General features: G+C 52.2%; 1 protein-coding gene across 12 annotated transcripts in view; it reads right to left on the bottom strand.

Moving 5' to 3' along the window:
- DIP2C (disco interacting protein 2 homolog C) overlaps window positions 1-21,656 on the bottom strand; it is a 274,924-nt gene that overhangs the window by 202,466 nt on the left and 50,802 nt on the right. The window lies entirely within an intron of this gene.

The raw sequence follows: 21,656 nt of genomic DNA, 5'->3' as shown, positions 1-21,656 counted from the left end.
TGGTTTATCTCACAGTTTAATTATTCAGTCATGCTGGCAAACTGTTTCAGTTTTTGTTTTGTTTTTCCCATTGAATACGTATGTGACCGTCATTGTAGTTTGCAGTTAACTGGTTCTGACGTTTGGTTCTGAGGAGGCCCAGGTCCTTGGAGATGAAGAATCAAATTCAAAATTCAGCTTTGGGGAAAGAGAGAGAGACACAGGGGCCAGTGGGCCACCAACGGCCCAAAACCAGAGCAGGACCAACCTGAGTATTAGCTGCTATGAACAGCGCAGACACGCCCTTGTGCACACACTAAGCACAGACGCTCGCGCACCACCACAGCCGGGGGCACAGGGTGAGTGAGAGAGACCCTGTCGAGTCCCCGCCCCACCCTCGCCACAGGTAACGAGACCCACTTGGCACGTTACCTGCCCTTCCTGGGCCTCAACTTTCTGTCTGTAGAAATGTGGATAATGATGAAGCTGCCCCAGCGTTGCAGGGAGGCCACACAAGTGAAGCCCAGAGCCGGGGTGGGGGCACATCCAGACTGTGACCAGGCTGGTGCAGCCAAGAGGACGTCCCTCGTCCATACCCGAAAACCAGGAACTTCTAAGCCTAAGAACAAGCAGAGAGTATGGTTTCTTTCTTTAAATGCCATATTCTGGTTGTTTTTAAAAATGATTTATCTTCTTCAGCATAATTCAGAAAATATATTTTCCTTTGATCAGAAAAAGCCCAATAAACAGACAAAATCAAAGAACTACACGCACAGGTACCTATTTCAGCTCTGCGTGTCCTCCAGGCCTCCGGCATTCTCTAAGACACTATTTTAGGGTCTCCCTTCCTGAGACACCTGCTGGGGCTGGAAAAGCAGCTGCCGATTCCGGCTCAGGGATCGAGTGTGTGGATTCCTGGAGGGTCACCTCCTCCCCACTTCCTTCCGCTCAAGAAAAGAAAACAAAAATAATACTCTCCAGCCAAAAGCAGTAATGCTGCAACCACTGGTCCACAAAGGCTCTAAGCTTGAGGTCCGTTCGATTAAACACTCAGCGCCGACTGGAATTACAACGTTCAGAAACCTCTCACCACGTTCAGACAAGCGGTCATGTTCTGACCGCTCAGCGTTGCTCAGTGACCGGCCTTCTGGTTCCACGCGGGGACACTGCGTTGGGTTAAGTTCAACAACACAATGTCAACAAGAAACCGTGGGGCCGGGAGCGCACCGCTGGGCACCAGGAAGCGTAAATGTCCTCACCTTAAACTCCAGGACAGGTTTCTACAGTCCTGAAGATGATCACCCGACTTCTGCCCAACAATTACGGTTCTCAAATTCATTTTTCCTCTGCTCCAATTCCAATTTCAAAGCACCAACATTCTTTGAGTAATTATTCCATTTGGAATACTGAGCAGCCAAGAGGAAAGGCTCCAGTGAGAACGGGACATGGGGACCGGCCACCCCATGGGGCCAGCAAAGCCTGGGAACAGATGGAGCGGTGATGACGCGGAGTCAGGGCATCACCCAGACACGTGCGACTACAGTGGAGCAGGGCTGTCGTGGGGGCTGCCTGGGAGGGGCAGGGGCAGGGCAGACGTGCTGGAGTCCCTTAGGCCGGCGGGGGGGTGGGGGGACTCACAGCCGCACAGACCAGAGAGGACAAGCCATCCGGCCGCCTCCTCTCGCCCAGAGAGAGTTCCAGTGGATAAAAGCAGCGCACAGGGCAAAGGGACTTTACATGGATGCATCACAGAACCAGGAAGAGCACTTCTGAGTTCCTCTGGTTTCCGACTCAACCTTCAGGGGGCAGATCCCAGAAATGGAGCCTGAAAGCGCCCAGACCCCGGCCCCCATACCAGGGGCCCCTCGCAGCTCCCTGTGGCCGGGCAGGAGGGTCGAGGGCCTGGAGGACCTGGTCCTCAGCGAGTCACCACATGACAAACTGACGTGGCTGTGGTGTCACAGATCCTGGCACCTAGGACTGAAGAGGCCTCCGAGACTCACTCTGAAGCTCTGTCCCCTCCCTGTCACCAGACCGCAAAGGAGAAGCTCTAAACTGAGTCAGAAGATCAGGCCAAAGGTGGGAGCCTTATCTGCTTCACTCACCGGGCACTGCCTGGTTGCTGCAGGGGGCCCAGTCTCAGGAACAGGCGCCCAGGGGTCTGAACGGGATGCCAAACTCAAATGCCTTCAGGAGCAGCAGGTGGGCAAATGCGGGGGTCTGCCATGGATAAACTCCTTACGACACAAATTCAGAAGTTTCTTTTCACCTTTACTGAGATGTCCTGGAGACATGACAGATGTTGTGTGGGTTTAAGGTTCACAATCTGAGACCTGATACATTTACATACCGTCATACGATCACACGATTACCACCGCAAGGTCACAACACTGCCACCACCTCACACTCTTTCTATTTTTTCTTTTTTTTGGCCACAAGGACATTTAACATCTATTCTCCTAGCAACTTCCAGGTATATGACACAGCCCTGTCAACTACAGCCCCTGCACTCCGTCCCCAGAGCTTACTCACCAGACAGTGGGAAGTCTGCGCCCTCTGATCAGCATCTGCCCATTTCCCTCCTGCAGCCCTGGACAGCCACCACGCCACTCTTAGTTCTGTGAGTTTGGCATCTTTAGGTTCCACATGTAAGTGGAATTATGCTGTAGCTGCCTTTCTCTCACCTACTTCACTTAGCATAACATCCTTCAGGCTCCTCCATGTTGTTGCAAATGGCAGGGTTTTCTTCCTTTTACGGCCACACGATGTTCCATTATACACGCACACACACACTGTATTGTCTTTATCCACTAACCCCCCAATTTCACACCTAGGTCGCTTCCATGTCTTGGCTCTTGTAAATAATGCAACAATGAACATGGATATCTCTTCAAGATCTTGATTTCATTTCCTCTGAATAAATACCCCGAAGTGAAACTGCTGGATCACATGGTAGTTTGACTTTACACGTTTTGAGGAACCTCCATACTGTTTTCCAGTGGCTGCATCAATCTACATTCCCACCAGCAGTGCATGAGGTTCCCCTTTCTCCGTGTCCGCACTGGCACTTGCTACTGCTTGTCCTCTTGACAATGGCCATTCCAACAGGTGTGCACCGGTGTCTCACTGTGGTTACGACCTGCGTTTCCCTGACGATCAGTGACGCTGAGCACCTCTTCGTGTGCCTATCAGCCATCCGTATGTTTTCTTTAGAAAGATGTCTATTTGGATCCTCTGTCCATGTTTTAAATAGACTGTGTGCGGGTTTGGTTTTGTGTTTTTGCTGTTGTATGAGTTCCTTATTTATTCAAAAGTTTTAAAATCCCATGTTGACCAAACAAAACCCAGGACTGACTCCAGGTCTGAAATCCCACAGCTTGCACTTGGCTGCCTGTGTTGAGTGAGTGAAAGGAGACACAAAAGGGCCGCTCTCTCGTGTTCCTGGTTGACGCCACATCCCAACTGTTTTGGGATGAAACACCTCCTGATAAGGAAATGGCTCAAAGCCGACACATTCTTCTTTAATTATTAAAGCCTAATTTTAAGGCTGTATCATTTTAGTCTAAATCTCCAGCACAGCACCTTCTACATAGCAGGTAGTAATTAAGTCTTGGTTCGTTTGGCTGGACAGATCTAGACCCAAAGCCCAGAAGCCCTCTCACTGGACATCTGGCCCGGCTCAGGCTCATGTGGGGTTACCAAGTACTGTTACCCACTCTCCTGACCACATGGCAAGCTCTCTGAAAGGGTCGGGGCCTCTGTGCGTGCCGAGCTCCTGATACCAGGCTCTGTGACACGGCCCTTCTACCCAAGACTGTATCCTCAGGGAGGCTGGACCTGACCAGCCTAACTCTACGGCAGGGGTTCTCAAACCTCATCCTGCATCAGGACCCTGAGGAGCCTTGAGGAAACACAGGTGTGAGGATCCCACCACCAACAGTTTCTGATTCAGCAGAGCTGGGATGGGGCCCCACATCTGCATTTGTGACCATTTCCCCCTCGACAATGACACTGCTGACCCCCGACCCACTCCCTAGAGCACCCCTCCCTTGGCACCGTGTCAGGGACGAAACTAGGGCTTTAATTCAGCCACTTCCTGCTCCTCCTTGTGCCCTCCTGGGTCTGCACAGGGAGCACCAACTGTGTGACAAGGCTCCCTCACTCCTTCCAACAGCGTGGCCCCACCTGCCCAACTAAAACAGATGCGCTCATGACTCAGATGTGCTGCACAGCACACAGCCGTTAAAAACGACATTTGGTAAGAATACCTGTTAACACAGGGATTTTGCATGATATATTACTACCAGAAAAAACAGTAATAGAGCTGTATTTCAAAATATGGTACAGATTAAAGTACACATGGGTGGATGGTTGGATGCACGAATGGGTAGTTGGATGGGCAATTGGATGGGTGGGTGGAGTGGATGGTTGGATGCACGAACGGGTAGTTGGATGGGTGGTGGATGGGTGGGGGGTAGACGGCTGGATGCACAAATGGGTATCTGGATGGGCAGTTGGATGGGTGGGTGGAGTGGATGGTTGGATGCACGAACGGGTAGTTAAATGCATGGGTGGTGGATGGGTGGGGGGTAGATGGTTGGATGCACGAATGGGTAGTTGGATGGGTGGTGGATGGGTGGGGGGTAGACGGCTGGATGCACGAATGGGTAGTTAGATGGATGGGTGGGGGGGTAGATGGCTGGATGCACGAATGGGTAGCTGGACGGGCAGTTGGATGGGTGGGTGGATGCTTAGCTGGGTGGTGAACAGGTACTGAGAAATCCCTGGAAGGATGTATGCTATAATATTAAAAGAGGTTATTTCTTGTGGTGAGATTACTTGTGTTTTTTGCCAAATAATTTTCAACCAACACTACTTAACAACAGTGAAAAAAACTAGCTGCTTTTAGTCTGTTTGAAAACGTTTTAGGAAAAGTATGCTTTCTTAATGCTTCTGCTTGGATTGCTTTTACTGGTTATGTTCATTCTCCTCTATCCCAGAGTCAGGGTGAGACAGAGGGAAGGTGTGTCCTCTGAGTCCACAGCCCTAGTCGCACCTTCACGTCTGTAAAGTGGAGGCCACGCCCCCTTCCTACTCCCACAGGCCATAAACAGCACATGCATCATACAGCCGAGGAGTTCCTGGAGCCTTGAGCACTAACATAAGGTGAGGACAGGCGTCAATTTGGCTCCCGTTGGAGACTCGGCTGCTCCCCACTTAGCGTGCACCTCCTTCAAAACGCACAAGAAATGCTGTGTTAAATTTTAAAATAGTTGCATTTTTATAGAGCATGAACGCAAGAGGAGTGAGACCCTGAGGGTCTGGAATCCACTCCAACCAACAGCAGGTGGGTGCATGGCTCCTGCCAGCCAGCGAAGATCAAAGCCCCGCACGCACAGCTCTGCAAGGCCGCCTTCCAGGCTCGGCTGGAAGCCTTGACCAGCCCGTCCACAAGGACTTTACACATCCAAGACACATAACTAAGGAACACACTCATTCAGGAAGGACTCACAGAGCAGACCCCAAGCAGGTGTCGCTCTAGTGGGCATGTGAGAAAACGACAACACAGCCTCACCGGTGCTGAGACGGAGCCACGGGCACATCACCATGACAACCTGGAGACAGGAGGGTGGGAGGTTGGCCCGGGGAGCCCATGAGGCCTGGAGACCCTCCAGCCCCCGCGTATTCTCTGGGTGCACAGGCTGCACCCACTTCACCCTCTGAGGTTTCCAAGAGCACAGCCAGCCCCAGCAAGGCCTACTGCCTGTCTGACAGCAGACACCCAGGCAGGGTCACCTTGGGCTGTGCCTGTGCTCGGTAACCTCCTGTATTTTAGATCCAGGGGCCCGACATCGACTCTGAAAATGAAAACACGTCAACCCGCACTCCAGGCGCGTCTTCAGCAGGTCACTGTTCACACTGATGATTACAAAACCGCTTGAGCTCCACTGCGACGGCAACAACAAACCCTCTGTTACCCGGGCCGACTGCCATGGGAGGCTCCGGGCGGCACCCCTGCCTCTGCCAGCTCCGCTCAAACTGACACGAGTCCCATGACGATGACTAAGAGGCAGTCGCACGTCAGCTTCGGCCCAGAGGAGAAGCCATGGAAAAAAACTCGTCGCAACAGCGGGCAGCTGGCAGGGCCGGCTCCCAGATTCAGCACTGCTCAGAGCAGAGGGCGTCCTGGGCCAGCGTGGCTCTGCGGGAAGGAGACCGTGCAGCTGGGCTCTGCCGGGCCTGAGGGCTGAGCTGCCAGCAGGTCAGACAGCCCAGCACTTTCCCTGGCTTCCGGAGCTGGGGAGGCCAGAGGAGTTATGAACAGCATGGGAAGGTCTGGGGGGAAAGGGGGGAAGACTCCCAAATTCACAGACGACGTGAAGCCAGGCAAGGCCTCACGCACGCCTGCCACAGCCATCGGTGAGGGCCGCCAGTAGTTCTGAATGTGTCCAAATGAATAAAGGCCTCCTTTTCAAGGTGTATTGAATCTTTTTCATTACTTACAAGAGGAGAACAGGTGCCTGAAGTCCTCCCCACAAAAGAAAGGAAGTTAACCTGAAATTGTATGTAGTAAAGTTTATTTTAAGATGACAATGCTTCAGTTCAAAAGAATTAAATGCTGAAGGATATTTCATCAGATGGGAATAGAATAAAACAGTGAGGATTCTCACAAAAGCACCTTGAAAAGGGCCACTGAGCGTCGAGATTTCCATAAACTGGAAACGAGGAAAACCACGTGTAATGACACACGCAGTAAGCTGCTAGATTCAGTCTAAAGTAGCAAACAATTTAAATTATACTCAAAAGTGAAGCAAGCTGGGGGGGGGTGTAGCTCAGTGGTCGAGTGCGTGCTTAGCATGCTTGAGGCCGTGGGTTTGAGCCCAGCACCTCTGTTACACAAACGGCAAACAGCACTAAATACGTCAACCTAGTCACCTCCTTCCCCCAACTGAGCAAACGAGGAGCCAGGGTCTCGCTGGGACGCTGTTCCCAGACTCCAGCATGTGACCCTCACGCCGCCAGCGTGGACAGTGACTCATGGGCGCCACCATTCACCGACTTCCCAGGACACACGAGGCTCTGTTTTAAGCATGCAAGTGTCCCTTGTGACTGAGGCGGAGCCATGATCCCCCTCCTTTACAGACGAGAAAATGAGGGAGGCAGGGAGCGGTCACGCAATCCGCCCGAGGCCACACAGCTGGTGAAGGACAGCGGGTGACAGCACCAGAACCTGGGCCCATGCGTCACCCTGAACCCAAGCGCTGCCCCCAACAGCTCTGGTTCAGCCCCCAGCGCCAGGCACTCTACAGAGGGGCCAGGGTGGAGGCCCCCATCAGCAGCCCCTGGGTCCCCGTGTGCCCTCCCCCATCTCCACTCCACACACTTCTTCATTCTCCTTCCCTTCGTACATAGGCCCCTCGAGTGGTCCAGCGCTGCCCCCTGGCCAGTCAGGACCGGGCACATGCGGGGAAGGGCCCGAGCAGGGCAGGAGCCTGAAGACCACCTACTGGGCCTCCACAGCCCTGAGTCCGGCTAAACCCGTTCGCGTCCCTTCACGGCAACCCCCATCCTGGGCCATTCGAGAGCCAGTTTGATGACCATTCCCCCACTCCTCGGGTCACAGACACCATCCTCCTCCTGTGAACAACCCACAAGAAATGCGATCATAGCCTTATACCATGTAGGAAACGCACCTCTGTCCTCCTGTCACTGAATGCAGCTCTAGTCACATCGTTCACTGCGCTGGATCTCTGTGCTGAACCAGGAACTCCAGCCCCGCCCTGTGGGTAGCGTCCCTCAGGGGCCCACACAGTACCCTGCCCCGGTCCTCCTGTGGCCTTCCTCCTCACACAAGAAGCCGCTCTGCCACTAGACATCACAGCCGTGTCCCGGGCAAGAAGACAGAATAAGAGGGCCCAGAGCTGTTTGGGTTTTATCCAAAAAGGGACCCAAAAAGGGACCCCCTCCCCAGGAATCCTCACCATCTCATTCTCCAGAGCCTGTCTCCCTGCCGCTGCTCGCTGCAGAAGTGAGTTTTAAGCTGGGCCCACTGCTTCCCGGAGCAAAACTGGGGATTCCTTAGTGAAGAACAAGGGAAAACAGGTTATCTTCCTGGCTCATCACAGCACGAAGTCGCACCCTCCACCCAACGGTCCCAGGGGGCACTGGCTGCCACCTCCCGACAGCACCCAAGAAGAGTGGGCTTTCCTCAGGAATTAGACGTGATCTGTGTTGAGGGAAGTCCTTAGCTTACTCGAAGGCCAGGTGAGCCAGGAGTGAGGTCACCCACCTGCCAGCTGGCCTGGCCCAGCCTCAGCGCGGCTACCGCCCGGCACAGACACCATGACATCTCTCAACCACCAGTTACTAACCTTCGCAGGAATGTCTCCTGGGCTCACCATGCACACGGGTGACCGCAGTCCCACCCTGACACGGCCGGGCGCCAGGCTCCCCTCATCTCAGCCGTCGTTCTCATCTCAATGTGTGCTGTGTGCACAGCTCTTCCTTTTTCATGTTTCGGGCTGTACCAGACACTAATGCGCAGTCGGAAACCTGGTCACCACCAACCACCTTCCAGGTACTGTGCTGAGCACCTCACAGGTAACAACTTGTTCCCACATGATCGACGAGGAAACCAAGGCACAGAAAGGTTTCAGTAACTGCAGAAACTGTACAACTGCGAAGCAGAAGACCTGGGGCTCAGGACAACGTTAACCACGTGCTGACCTACCCCCCTAAGCTGAAACAACACCCAAAATTAACGAGATAGAGCATCACCACGGAAACCAGCCAATGTTGGCCTCCACAGAGTCTGGCCCTGGGAGGTTTACATCACCACAGGCTGAGACCCGTCAGCTCAAAAGCCTGCTAGCTCCAAGCTCAAACTTTCCCACATCCGGTAACTTTTAAACAGCCCAAACAAGCACATTCTAGCCACAGAGAGCCTGCCGCTTTGGCAACAATCAGACCTCTGTCTTGCACACAGCCAGCCTGCAGGAGCCCCAAAGGATGGAGAACACTAACCAGCGAAAACAGGAGGAGAAGGGAGCCTGTCAGAGAAAAGGTCAGTGTGACTGGGGGTGGGGCAGGAAGCCCTGCAAGCGTCCGGGAGCCGTCGCTGGTGCTCTTCAGTCCAGCTGCCGCCTCGGTCGCTGCCGTGGGGGTGTCCTCTGCACTCCAGGGTGTGTGGCAGCATCTCTCTCTCCCCTACAGATGCCAGCATCACCCAACCACAGTTCTGATCATCAAAAGTACCTCCAGAAATGCCATGCGTCCCCTGTCCTGGGGCTCAGGATCGCCGAGGCTGGGAACCACGGAGCCAAGAAGGTGGACGAGGCGGATGTGTGGGGTGTGGGCTTGGAGGGCTCTGATCAGATAAACAAGAAATTTCTTTCCTGTCTCTGTGCGTTTTGACCCCAGGAATGGCTTGATGAGGGCTCTCCTTGGAAGAACTGATCTGAGGCAGAGGGTGGAACAGACGACAGAAGAGGGTGACCAGCTGGAGCCCGCAGAAAAGGAGATGGAGGCTTGACATGTGAGGCAGCAGGGACGTGGGGAAGAAATGGGTCGCACACTGGGTGCTCTCAGTTACCTGGCGCAGGGATTTCTCCACAAGCTGAGAGGTGGTTGTAACTGTCCCTTCCTCCCAAGCAAGAAACTGGTCCCAGATCCACAGGATCATTAATCCCCAAGTCTGGGTCCTCCAGAGGATCAAATGTTGGGGTGAGGATGGCTGCTGGACACACGGACAACTTGTAGACGGACTCTGTGCTCAAAGGATGACGATGCGGGAAAGGGGCCCCCGTGCGGTGAGGCCAGCCACCACGCTGCCCTTCAGCCTCGGTCTTGTGCTGGGCTACAGCCTGGAGGTCCTGGGGGTATCCTCAAGGAGGGGCTGAGACACAGCACTTTATGGAAAACAAAGCAGTTCTGCGTTGTCCATTCTTGCCAGATCTGGATAAATCCTCCCCTATTTATAGTCTGCTGGGGAGAGCCCTGAGCAGAGAGGAGGAGCTGGTCTCGGGCCAGCAGAGCTGCCAACGGGAGCTGACCTGACCCGGGGCCCGTGCACCCCCAGGATGGCCCCCGCTCCCCTAGGGCAGCTGAGTGTTTGCTTTCTCGTCCACAAAGCAGCACAGCTGGGCTCAACCATCCCTGGGCTCCAAGACTCTGCTGTAAAATCAGAGGTGCTCAGAGACTCAGACCACATCTCTAATCCAAGAAACAACACAAGGTTACCAGGACTTCACAAGGACCACCTGTCAGAACATCACCGACCGCTTCGCTTTTCTAGTTTCTCTCTTTGTTTAAACAATCAGACACTTGTACACCTCGAAAAACCACACTATGGAACCGAACCAAAAAAAAAAGACAACGATTTTCTTTCTAATTAAAGACTTTAAAATTCTTCCATATACTTTTTTTAATAGTTGTAATTACAGCCCTATTTAATGTTAAGCAAGTCATCCAAATGAGAGGCTAATTATACAGACTCAGGTAATTATGAAAAGTAAAATAACATATGAAATGTCATAATGAATAATTAATGAGACCTCTGATCTGGTTCAGACCAAGGGTGCAGTGCTAACAGGCTCGCTGAGTCTCCTTGCTATGGGGACTGTCTGAATAAGTCAAATACCTGGTTCCAAAAGCAGGAGTTCATAACAAGCATTTAACCTTGTCTTAAAAACTAAGGTGACACAGGCATAGTAATCAATCTTACGGTTATGGGGGGAGGGGGTGGGAAGGGATAAACTGAGAGTTCAAGATTTGCTAGTATTAACTACTATACATAAAATAGATTTAAAAAGCAAATTTCTGCTCGATAGCACAGGAAACTATATTCACTATCTTGTAGTAACGTCTGATGAAAAAGCATATGAAAATGAATATACATATATATATATATATTATGACTGAAACTTTATGCTGTGCACCAGAAACTGACACATTGTAACTGACTATACTTCAGTAAAAAAATAAAGTATCCAAAAAAGGTGAAAATCTCTGATCAGTTTCATACTGGAACAGACACCCCAACAGGGCGGCATGGTGCTGACACACCTGAGCTACAGAACACGGACGACATACTTGTGGCAAACGCTCTGGAGTTCTCGCCTACACCCTGTGAGGCTGTTCAGGGTGGTCACATCACATCAAACAGGCACAGGTGAACACCAAAGCAGGGAGGGACCCTCCCTCAAAGACCACTAAGTCTTCTTAGAGGGTAAAATAATTAATTCATGTAACTCAAACTGATCCTTAAAGTTATTTTCTATGTTATTAATTTAAATAAAATAACTAAAATTAATTCAAACAATTCATATAGTTAAAATTATTTCAATGATGAGTCTACTTAAAATAATTAAAATTAATGCAAATAAGTTGTTTAAGTTATTAACTTAATTCATATAGTAAAATACCTCAGTGTTTTAAGTACCGTCAGGTTTGGCACTTTCTATTTACCGTATTTTCCAGTTTCTAGGGGAAGCCATAGTGAGTGTTCCAGAATCCTGTTCGCCCAGGATTTTCATCTGTCCCTCGGGACATTCAGAGTTTTGGCACAACGTCCATTTTGCTTTAACCTGCACAAGAATGCATCAGCAGCAGGGACTCAGATTTGCCTCAGGAGGAGTGGCGCCTGGGATCACTGGATACGCAGTTAGCTACCTGCACCAGCACTGCTTGGGTGTGTCACCCTGTGACACCCAGCAACTATACCCACAGCAGGGCAGCCCCAGGAAGGTCCCGAAACACTGCCACGAGAGCCTGCCTCAACAAGTGGGCCTCTAGCGGGAGGGCTGAGGGATTTTTAGAACTAGTTTCACGCTAGGACAAACCTTCATCAGTCACTCAGTGCTAAACACCCCTCCCCAGCCGCCCTCTAAGAGAAACCCAAAATTCAGGAGAGGAGCACCCGCTTCCAGTGCATCCCTCAGTGACGCACTCCCAGGTTGGGGCCTCTACACCTCCACGTTGCTAAGTATGAAGTTCCTGAAGGCGTTTTAGTACTTTCATCCAGGTCCACACTAGACACCAAGGCGTCACTTCCACTCTAACACCCCACTGAAGGCGTCATTTTCCAAGGAGTAAACCGCCAGTATTCCGTGGACTTCTGAGACCTTTGGAAATTAGTACGTATCATCAAAGGTCATTTCTAGTTCTTGAGGGGAAGAACCTGCATCGGGGAGCAGAACGGAGAGCGAAGCATGAAAGCACAGCTTTCAATTAAAAGAATAATGGGATTAATCAGAGAGATCGCATAATTCTAGAAAGCAGCACGGAAGCCGGCTTCAGAAAAGGCAGAGGGCGGTCGTAAAAACACGGAGGGTCCCTTCTCTATCCAGGCCTGATACAAGATAAACTATTACAAAGAAGAACGCAGAGGGCAGGTTGAGTTATGACTCTAATCTCAGAAAGGTAGTAATGGCCAGCCCTTTAACTTGGGCACCATGAAGGGCAGGGAGGAACGCAGTTCTGGGCGGCTTCTGTCTGTGAGCTGCTCCAACGAGAACCCCAAACACTGAGAACCCCAAACACTGCAGAAACAGTCCTGGAGAAGCACCTCCGCAGGGCCAAGCCCACAGCCCGCCCACTTCCGAGGAGAGCTAGCTCGTGATGGTCTCGTTATGGGGACACTTTTAATAAAATGCTTCATCCTGAGATGCCCCTACCCTGCTTCACGTTCCCTCAGAGTCTGGTACACACCCCGTCCTGCTCTGGGTGCCCGTGTTCAAGACCTGGGTCCACGTGGGCTCTGGGACGCAGACACCAGGCAGGAGGAGGGAACACGGATGACAGCATCTCCCACAACGTTTGGTGAAAAGAAAGGAGGGGACATTCTGACAACAGTCAACTCCCAAAACAGAGGCCTGTGAATCAGCTCCTTTCCTTAAAGCTTTCTTTCTCCTTCTATTTTTAAAGACTCACTCCTGGCTTTGCCTTTTGGAAGGACATCCCCATGGTCCTGGCAGATCGACCTCCTTCCAGAAAGCCTCCCCCGTCTTCACTACCTCAGACTCCCTAGGGTTTGCCTGGCCTGAGTTCACTGGTGACCAGACTTATACTTATAAACTCTGGGAATCAAAGAACATGCAGCCTTCCAATCTGGGCAGTCTTATCTCAGTAGCCAAGTTCACAACCATTTATCAGAGGAAACACTGACAGCTACCAGCATGTCCACGCTGCTGCCTTTCAGACACTCAGACTTCACACTGACAGCAGGTACAGGGAGCTGCCTCGTGCCCTTATTTCTCCTGCCTCTCCCAACGTCGTGCGGCTCTGAGCATCACGGTTCGCCCCGTTCCACCTGCCCACAGGAGCAGCAGCACTAAACTGCCTCTGCTCACAGTGGAATCAGCTCATGAAAGCCCACGGTGGCACAGAGAGGGGAAGGTGGCAGTCGGAGGCGTTCCCCCTCCCCTTCCTCCAGGGATGCCAGGTGAGGCCTGTCATGACCCTAATCTGCGTTTCTCCAGGACTTAGGGCCGTTTTTCCGGACCTATTTCCTACATCACTAACATGCTGAGCTTCCTGCAGAAGGCAATCACCTGATTGGTAAACATTCCCCTCTCGCTACAAAACTTGCCTGGAGAGAGAGCAGAGCCAAGGCTGCGGGGCCCCCTCCCCCATTCATGGGACACACAACCAAACCACAAAGGTTGGGCAAGCCGCAAACAGCAGGTCTTCGGGTCTTCGTTCTCCACAAGGTCTTCCTCCCCAGGGATTTGCGAGATCTCCTTCCAGCCTTCAACAAAAGGGTCTCAGTGTGTGGCTACGGTCAGATTTCATCCACGTTGTGTCTCAAAACACTTCCATATTCCTACTCCCGTATTACCTTTGCTCCGTGACACATTACATGATGCTCATTGGAATAAGTGTCATTTAAAACACGGGGCAAGAACCACATCAGGTCCCACTGGTTCACAGACTCCAGACCGATTCCCGTCCAGGGAAGGAAGGGGCAGATTCCTCCTGGACGTCCGAGGCAACAACACGAGGCAGCAGAGGTCATCACCCAAAGAGAAAGGCCCTCAGTTCACCAAGGATGAGGCCTGTGCTTCTGAGACGTCTCAGGATGACAGGGAAGGAAAGAGGATTCCCGGAGGGCACCCACCACTCCCATCCAAGACTGCCCAGGGCGCCTTGTCAGCTAATCATAAATTCCTGGGTTCCTGTTTCACTGCTCAGAAGGCCAAAAACCACTGTTCAGTTCATTTTCTCCCTTTTCCAAAACTGAACTAGGGAGATTCACTAGCAGAGGTAGTAACCAAACTAGCAGGAAATAACCAAAACTCTCGCCCAAGGACCAAGCCCCCTGCGTTCTGAGAAGCCGCGGGCACACAGCCCAGGCTCGGGCAGGAGGACAGGGGTGTGTGTCGGGCAGGAAGGGCCTGCCGCCACCTGTGTGCCAAGCCTGAAGAACGTTTTCTAGTAAAAATAAAACAGAACTGCTGTGCCAAAGCACCTTGCTCAATTGTGTCTAAGCCACATCCAAGTGCATTCTCACCGCAGAGCCAGAGGCAAGTAACTCTTCAAAAATATATACGAACGGGGGCTGGGGACCAGGACCAAAACATTCAACCCATGACTGATGGATAAGTGAACTTCAAAATTTGCGAGAAGAGCATGTGCTGTTTAGGAAAATTCTATGCAATCTGACATCCTAAATATACAGCTGCTGCTTCACGCTGACAACAGATTTTGCTTCAGTTAAGAAAAGGTAAAAACTTCTAATGAGAAACCAAAACTCTTCACAAAGAGCAAAATCTCAGTGCAACTCAATTACGCACGACAATTTAGCCTAAATATTTAGATTCCCAAAGCACAGCTCTTGCAAAACAAGACATTAACAGGTATAAACGTATCACCTTTAGCAACACAAGAAAATACAGCTCTGGAAGGGCCAGAGCTGGACTGTGAGCCACAAGACAGGGCCCTTCCAGGCAGAGGCCACCTGGGGAACAACGTCCACAGCAAGGGCGCCGGTCCAGGCGCACGGGCACTGGGTGTTTCTAGCACTTAGCCTCCCAGGAAACTGGGAGTCGGAGGCCGGCAGGGTGTGCAAGCAAAAAATCACGAGCCTCCCACGCTCGCCCGCGGGAAGTGCCACCCGGGCTACCAAGCAGATTCTGACTCAGGCTCTGGGTTATTTTCCAAAATGTCCTTGTTACAGACCAAGGGCTCCAATGTTGTTTTGCTTCCTGCTTCAGAAATGCTTGTCTCCTCAGGCATCACCTGCTGCAGGAAGCTTGGCTGGAAGGGTGACCGGGCCGTGATGTGGCCACTGCTGTTGGTCACAACAAAACACAGAGAAGCTAGCTTAGTCTCATTACTGTTTCTAAGGTAGGTTTTAAAGAAGCGATAACGGTGTTGGCCCCGCTGCCTGCTCGGCACATGGCCACCCTCAGCCGCAGAGCGTCCCTCCCCCACGGCCTGGGGACCTTGCAGCAGAGGCCTGGCCTGCCCAGCTGGGGCACCCGGCCTTTGGAGCCCCACGGTCTTCGCCTCGATCCTGCATCTCCACAGAGGGAGACAGGCCTCCACACGGGCGCACAAAGCCATCTCTGGAAGCCCTGGCAAAGGAACACCCCTCAACCCGCCCGCCTCACCTCAGAAAGTCAGCTGGCGGGAGTGAGTGACGACCTTGACCCGCTGACCCAAGAGGGGGCGGTGGCAGGAAGACAGAACCGACAAAGCCTGACTTGGGCAGCAGCCCCGCTGGCCACAGGTCACAGACCACAGACCCTGAAGTGCCGGCGTCAGCGCACAGAGAGCACGGGGCCACCAGGTGCCCTGCCTTACCTGCCAGCAGGGCCGTGGCACGTGTGTGAGACTATGTAAGTTCCAGCCAACAGGTAGCGTCACATAATAGCGTGACTCCATTTACTACGTCCCAACTGGCACATTGAGACTTTCTAAAGATAAGACATCCTTCCTCCCTTCCTTCAAAAAAGGAGGTTAACAGGCCCAAGACCATTCCTGACAAATCACTGTTAGTTGTACTTGAAAACTCTGTTCTAACCTGGAAGGATCTCAGGGTCACATCTCACCCCTCTAGGTCAGGCCCAAGACAAGCCCTCACCTACCCCACGCCTCCGGCCCTGTGTGATTGCGGAGGACTCACTTGGAAGGACGGTTTGCAGGAGCACCTGAGGCTTGTCTGTGCTCTGGGGGCACCTGGGCTGGGGCAGGGCGGCCACGCAGCAGTTGTCTGTCCTGCTCACCGGGGTCCATGCACTTCCAGCCTCTGTCTGCAGTCGGATCCCAGGCACCCTGCAGACGGCACCCTCCTACCAGCTCTCAGTGCCTCCTCTCCTGCTGGGCTCCCAGGAGACTGTCAGTGGTAGACACTCTGAACGACAGACCCACGTTCTGACCTGACGTCCTGCTGGCGGAGCTCAGCCGCGGTAGCGGCCTCACTGGTGTGGAGTCCCGCGGGACTACTCGTGGGGAAGGCAGCGTGCACTTGAACTGCCCAGGGTGAGCGGCTCCACGGCCAGCTCCAACGAGCAGAGACAGGAGGTACAGAGTTCACTAGTTCCACACGGTGCCCACCAATTTGAAATCTTCCCTAAAAGTGAGAAAGGAAATCATTTTTCCTACCGTGCCTGTTTTAAGAAAACATCTCTAGTTTTCTGCTGCACAAAACTGTAACTAGCTATTTCAAAACTGCCTCTCTGTGTTGGAAATTCAGCACGCCGGGATCCCTGGCAGCCAGTGAACCACGGTTTCTGAAACGTGAGCTTCACCAGAAGCACCCGGAGGGTGTGTTAAAGGCTGGCGAGGGGCTCCCTCCCCAGAATTTCTGATTCTGAAGGTCTGGCTGGGGCCAGAGTTTGCATTTCTAACAAGATCCCAGGAACCACGTAGTAAAGGAGGCAGCACACCTACAGGGCAAACTCCAAACACCTGCCCCAGATGCCAACTTAAATACAAAAGCAACAAGCAGGTTTCCCTGATGGGGCTCAAGTCCCTTGTGATCTGTATGCCTCCCTCCACCTTTAACGTCTTCTCACTTTGGACCTCTGTTCCTCCTCTGTCCAGAACAAAGGCCCCAGGCCCAGCACTGACCGTCCGGTCCCTGGGCGGGGCGGGCACACTACGTAGAGATCCCAGAGGGCCTCCTGAGTTCCTGCAAGATAGGACAGTCGCTCTGCCTCTGCTCTCGGGGCTGCAGCTGGTGTTCACCGGGGCTAATTTAGGAAAAGAATGTAATACAGACACATGTGAATCCACTGTCTCCACACTCAGCATGGTTTCCAGGGGAGGAAAGTAAAAAGGATTTAACAACCCAACAGGGGAGCCACGGAATAAACCGCCCAGCCGTCCCGGTTGGTTACGCGACACGTCCGTGCCACGGAAGGGCCTCAGGCCGAGCTCACCAGACTCTTACAGTTCTGACCACAGAATATTCGAACTGGGGAGACCGATTCATCGTGACCCTTCAGTCAGGTCCACTTTGGTCAATGAATATGCATTGGGCCCCCAAGGTGCAAAACGAATCCCTTCCACACCCCAATGCTGTCCACTCGGTACATCAGAAATTGTATTGAATTTTGGCTGTTTTGTAATGTTACACGTATCAATACTTCTTACTGTTTATCCTCCAGTTTTTTAAAAAATCTCATTCGATTCCTTTGCTTTATTAAGCCTCCTGCATGCTTTTAAGTTGAGGGGACATAAGAAGTAGAATGCTCCATGTGGGGAGGGGCCAACTGGGAGCTGGCTCCTGCTCCCAGCAGCAGCATCCCCACCCGGGGGCGCAGGGCCCCCGGCACCCCTCATGCCGGTGAGCCTGCGCAGGGCTCAGCCAGAACAGCGTCCAGCTGGCACCCCCGGTAAAGCTCCCCACGTCTCAAACCCTCAGCTGGAAGCCGGTAAGCGAGGTGCTGCTGTGGAGAGTCAGGCTGCCAGAGCCCACGCCACAGAAGCCTGGCAGCCGAGAAACAGAATCCAGTGCACCTGGAAAGGGGGCACCAAATATGAATGACAGTGAGGTGACAACGGGGACAGATAAGGAAGGGCTTCACGGACACAACGTGGGGCTGAAGCCTGAGGGAGCCTGTGAACAAGAAAGGCCAAGCCCAAGTCACTCTTACCACCAAGAGAAAAGCCCAGAACTCTCAGGAGGAAAACAGGCATCTCCTACCGCGGAACAAGAGCAAGCTGCCCCAGACAGACTTCTCCAGGACACCGAGTTCCCAGGGAAGCAACAGGTCAGTGTTTGAAGCACGGCCTGGGGGAGTGGTCAGCGGGCTCCTTCCTGAAAAACTGTGATTGACATGGAAATCAGAGCCCAGGACTGGCAGGGGTGCGGTGCAAAGTGGGGGTAAGGTCTCCACTCCCCAGGGACCCCAGACTCAGGAATTAGCTCACACAGACTGATCCAGGGTCTTTTCCCTGCGGGCCTGCGGTCTGCCCCACCCCCAAATCCAAGTGTTTAGGAAGTTATTTACACTTTAGGGATACATGAAGATCAATTACATGTTACAAAACATTAATGAGTCAGAGTTACAGGTAATTCTTAAACAAAAAGATCTCAAGCTTCCACAATGAACACTACTCTTAACAGCAGAAGAGCTTTTTGAGTCACCGTAAGCAAGTACACACCTGCCAAACGACCACCATACAATAAAAATGGAGCAGCAAACGCTAGAAACACACCACCACCCTGACGACGCTCCTCTCGGTGGAGGACGTCTTCCCCAGCTTTCCTGTGGTGACAAGTCCGCTGCTTTTGAAACGCAGAAGTGCAACAAACTCACCGTTTAGGAAACACTGTCAATCACCCACACATGAGCCCCCCTCCTTCAAAACGCTACCCCACCCGTCACTCTGATTTTATTTTTTAAATCAACTGGGCTTTTCTCCTAGAAAGTAGCACAGAGCATAATAATTTCTTTAATTAAAGTGAATTAACATTCGTGCCGACTTGAATACATCCTAGAAAGGGGATGCGTAAAAGCTGGAGTGACACCCGTTTTGTTCTCCAGGAAACACTGGCCCCACGTGGGCTGAACGCAAGTCCAGGGAGAGGAGCCCACCCCACCCCACCCTCCCAGCTCTGATGGACACCCCAACAGCACTGAGGCCACCGTCCCACGAGCACCTGGGGGACACACAACCCGCCACCCCTGCCCCACGCTGACCCGCCCCCCAATAATCACGAGGGAGCGACTCTCCACCCACACCCACCTCCTCGCCCAGGAGAGCAAGGACCCCAAGACTCTCCCCAGAGGCCCAACTGAGGGTGGTGGGTGCCCACCCTGCGAGCACTCAGAGGTGTGCTAAGAAAAGGAACCTCATTACAAAAATGTGTGCAATTTTATCTCTGCTGGTAATTTTATAATACTTGGTTATAACACACAATTTTTATAGCAATAACTAAAATAATTCACGATGCATTCTCCACATTAAGCCTAGCAACTGAAAAAACAAAATGCACAAGTGGAATTTTATAGGGTTGTAACACTGTATATTAGGCTGTCAAACTATTTTAAGCCAGAAATTAAGCTAATTAAATCTAATTCTCAAGGTGGGGGCACACACTAGGGAAGAAGTTTAAAATCTCTGTTTTACTTCACACAGACTCTCAGTTGAGAATTTCCGTGGCTGGAATTACGTCCTACTCCTTGGGTTGAAAACCACTTTGTTAACACTTACGAAGTTTCTGTTTTTCATAAGCAAACTTGAACACAAGCAATGGTGTCAGAGGTGGGGAAGGACAGGGAAAGGGAGAGCAAAAATGCTTTTTAATTAAAATATATGCACTTCCAAGTGTGTTAGCTATGTTTTTATTAATTTTCAGGTAAGTTTACATCTGATAAGGAAATAATTCTTATTGGAAAAGGAGAAAATTAAATGAACATAAAATAATGTAACTCCCTTAAAGCAAAACACCACAGAACCAACTTTTCCTTTTCTCATGTTACCCAGTAACTCTCAGATTTAGAGTCTTGTCATGTTGCAGCAAAGGCCACGAATCAGCAGGAAGTGAGGCATCAGAGAACCCCGTGTGTAAGTGCCACTCGAATTCGCAGCGAGTAATGAAGTCAAAGATGGCGCTCAGAGTGCTGTGGGATGAAATCACTTCACTTTCAGCTTAAACCAAAGTCCCAGCTCACTCGCCAAACGACCGTCTATTCTAAATGAAGGACAGGTTCTTTCTGGCAGAAAATCACTGCACTTTACCTGAGGTAAGAGAAACCCTTCTTACGTCAAACGCGCTCACGGCCCTTGTAGGTGACCACCTGCCCAATACTCAAGTGCGGCTCTGCTGTGTTAACACACCACTAACATGTCAAAATGGAGAAGTTTAGCCGTGCAGGACACACACCAGGAGCCACAGCCACCCCCGCCCACGACCGAGGACCCGACTTCCTCAAGGCTGCTCCATACGCACAACTGCTCGTCCCACAGCCAGGCCGGCCCACCCCTCAAATCTAACTCTACCATTCGCTTTGAAAAATAAAGTTGCATAAAAGTAACACACAAGTGCCCCTCCACGCACTCCTGAACCCCCTTCCCTTCCCAGCATCTTTCTGCACATTTTCCACGTTTACAAGAGCACAGAACCCATGGCAGAAGGATGTGCCTTTTTAAAAAAAAAAAAACAAAAACCAAAATGGGATCATGAGAGATGATCCTTTTGCTCTGTTTCTTCACATTCTTGGGCACTTTTCCATGCCAGCAAATACACACCCTGCTCCTTCTTCCTCAACAGCTCCAGGTGGGACCAGGCTGCACTGCAATTTCTGTGCTGCTAAACTCCGAGGATGCCCTCCGTGCCTCCGACCCTTGCTCCGTAGCAAGTCATGGCCCTGGCAGCCCCCTGCTGCCAGCTGTGGCATCCAGACCTCTCTCGGCCACAGGGGGAAGCCCCAAGGCCCCCAGAGCCCTGCTAGGCCCAGACAGCGAGTCGCAGCGCTGAGGGGCATAGTGCTGACATTCCTTAGGAGGGAACAAGAGGGTACAGGTGTGAGGTCATGTCCACAATGTCTCCGCATGCTGGAGGGCCTTCATCTGTCACGTTGCATCCATGGGCAGCAGGCTGCATGTGGCATGAGGAGGAGACCCACGGCCGGCCCTGCCACAACCCCAGGTGGTAACGTGGCCCGTCCACCCCATGGGCTCCCCTGCGGGACTCACAGTCCATCATTCACATGCTGGGGCCACTCATCCTCTTCTTCTAACACAAGTGGTTTAATCCTGCCCTCCCACACAGGGTATGAGCTGAACCCCCACGCGCTGCCGCCAGACTCGGCTCCCTCTGACGGGGTCTCACAGCAACAGGTGGGGATGTGGCCCGGCACTGCCGTTCAACACGGAAGACTTCCAGCTTCGGGCTGTAAGCACATCACTGACAACCATCGTTCATGTTTCCTCATGTCGGGAACCACTCATTCTGCTTAGAAAGCCACGTCTGGATTCTAGAGGCTGAAATTTTCCAGGAAAAATGTTGCTTAGACTTGAAATGCCAAGACCAGGCTGGGATCTGAGGAATGTGCGGACCCGTGGTTTTGTGCCTCGGGCCCAGAGAGAGCACAGCCAAGACGCTCCTGCCGTCCCACAGGCTTACCCCAGCCAGCTCGGCCGGGACTGCGCCGGCCACAAGTCACATCTGGTTACTGATGGAGGGTCCTTCGCTGATGCACATCGGAGGTCCCAGGTCCCCT

This window comes from Camelus bactrianus, chromosome 35, assembly GCF_048773025.1.
Source record: "Camelus bactrianus isolate YW-2024 breed Bactrian camel chromosome 35, ASM4877302v1, whole genome shotgun sequence".
In the NCBI taxonomy this organism is placed as follows: Eukaryota; Metazoa; Chordata; class Mammalia; order Artiodactyla; family Camelidae; genus Camelus; species Camelus bactrianus.
This window is presented reverse-complemented; position numbering and strand designations above follow the sequence as displayed.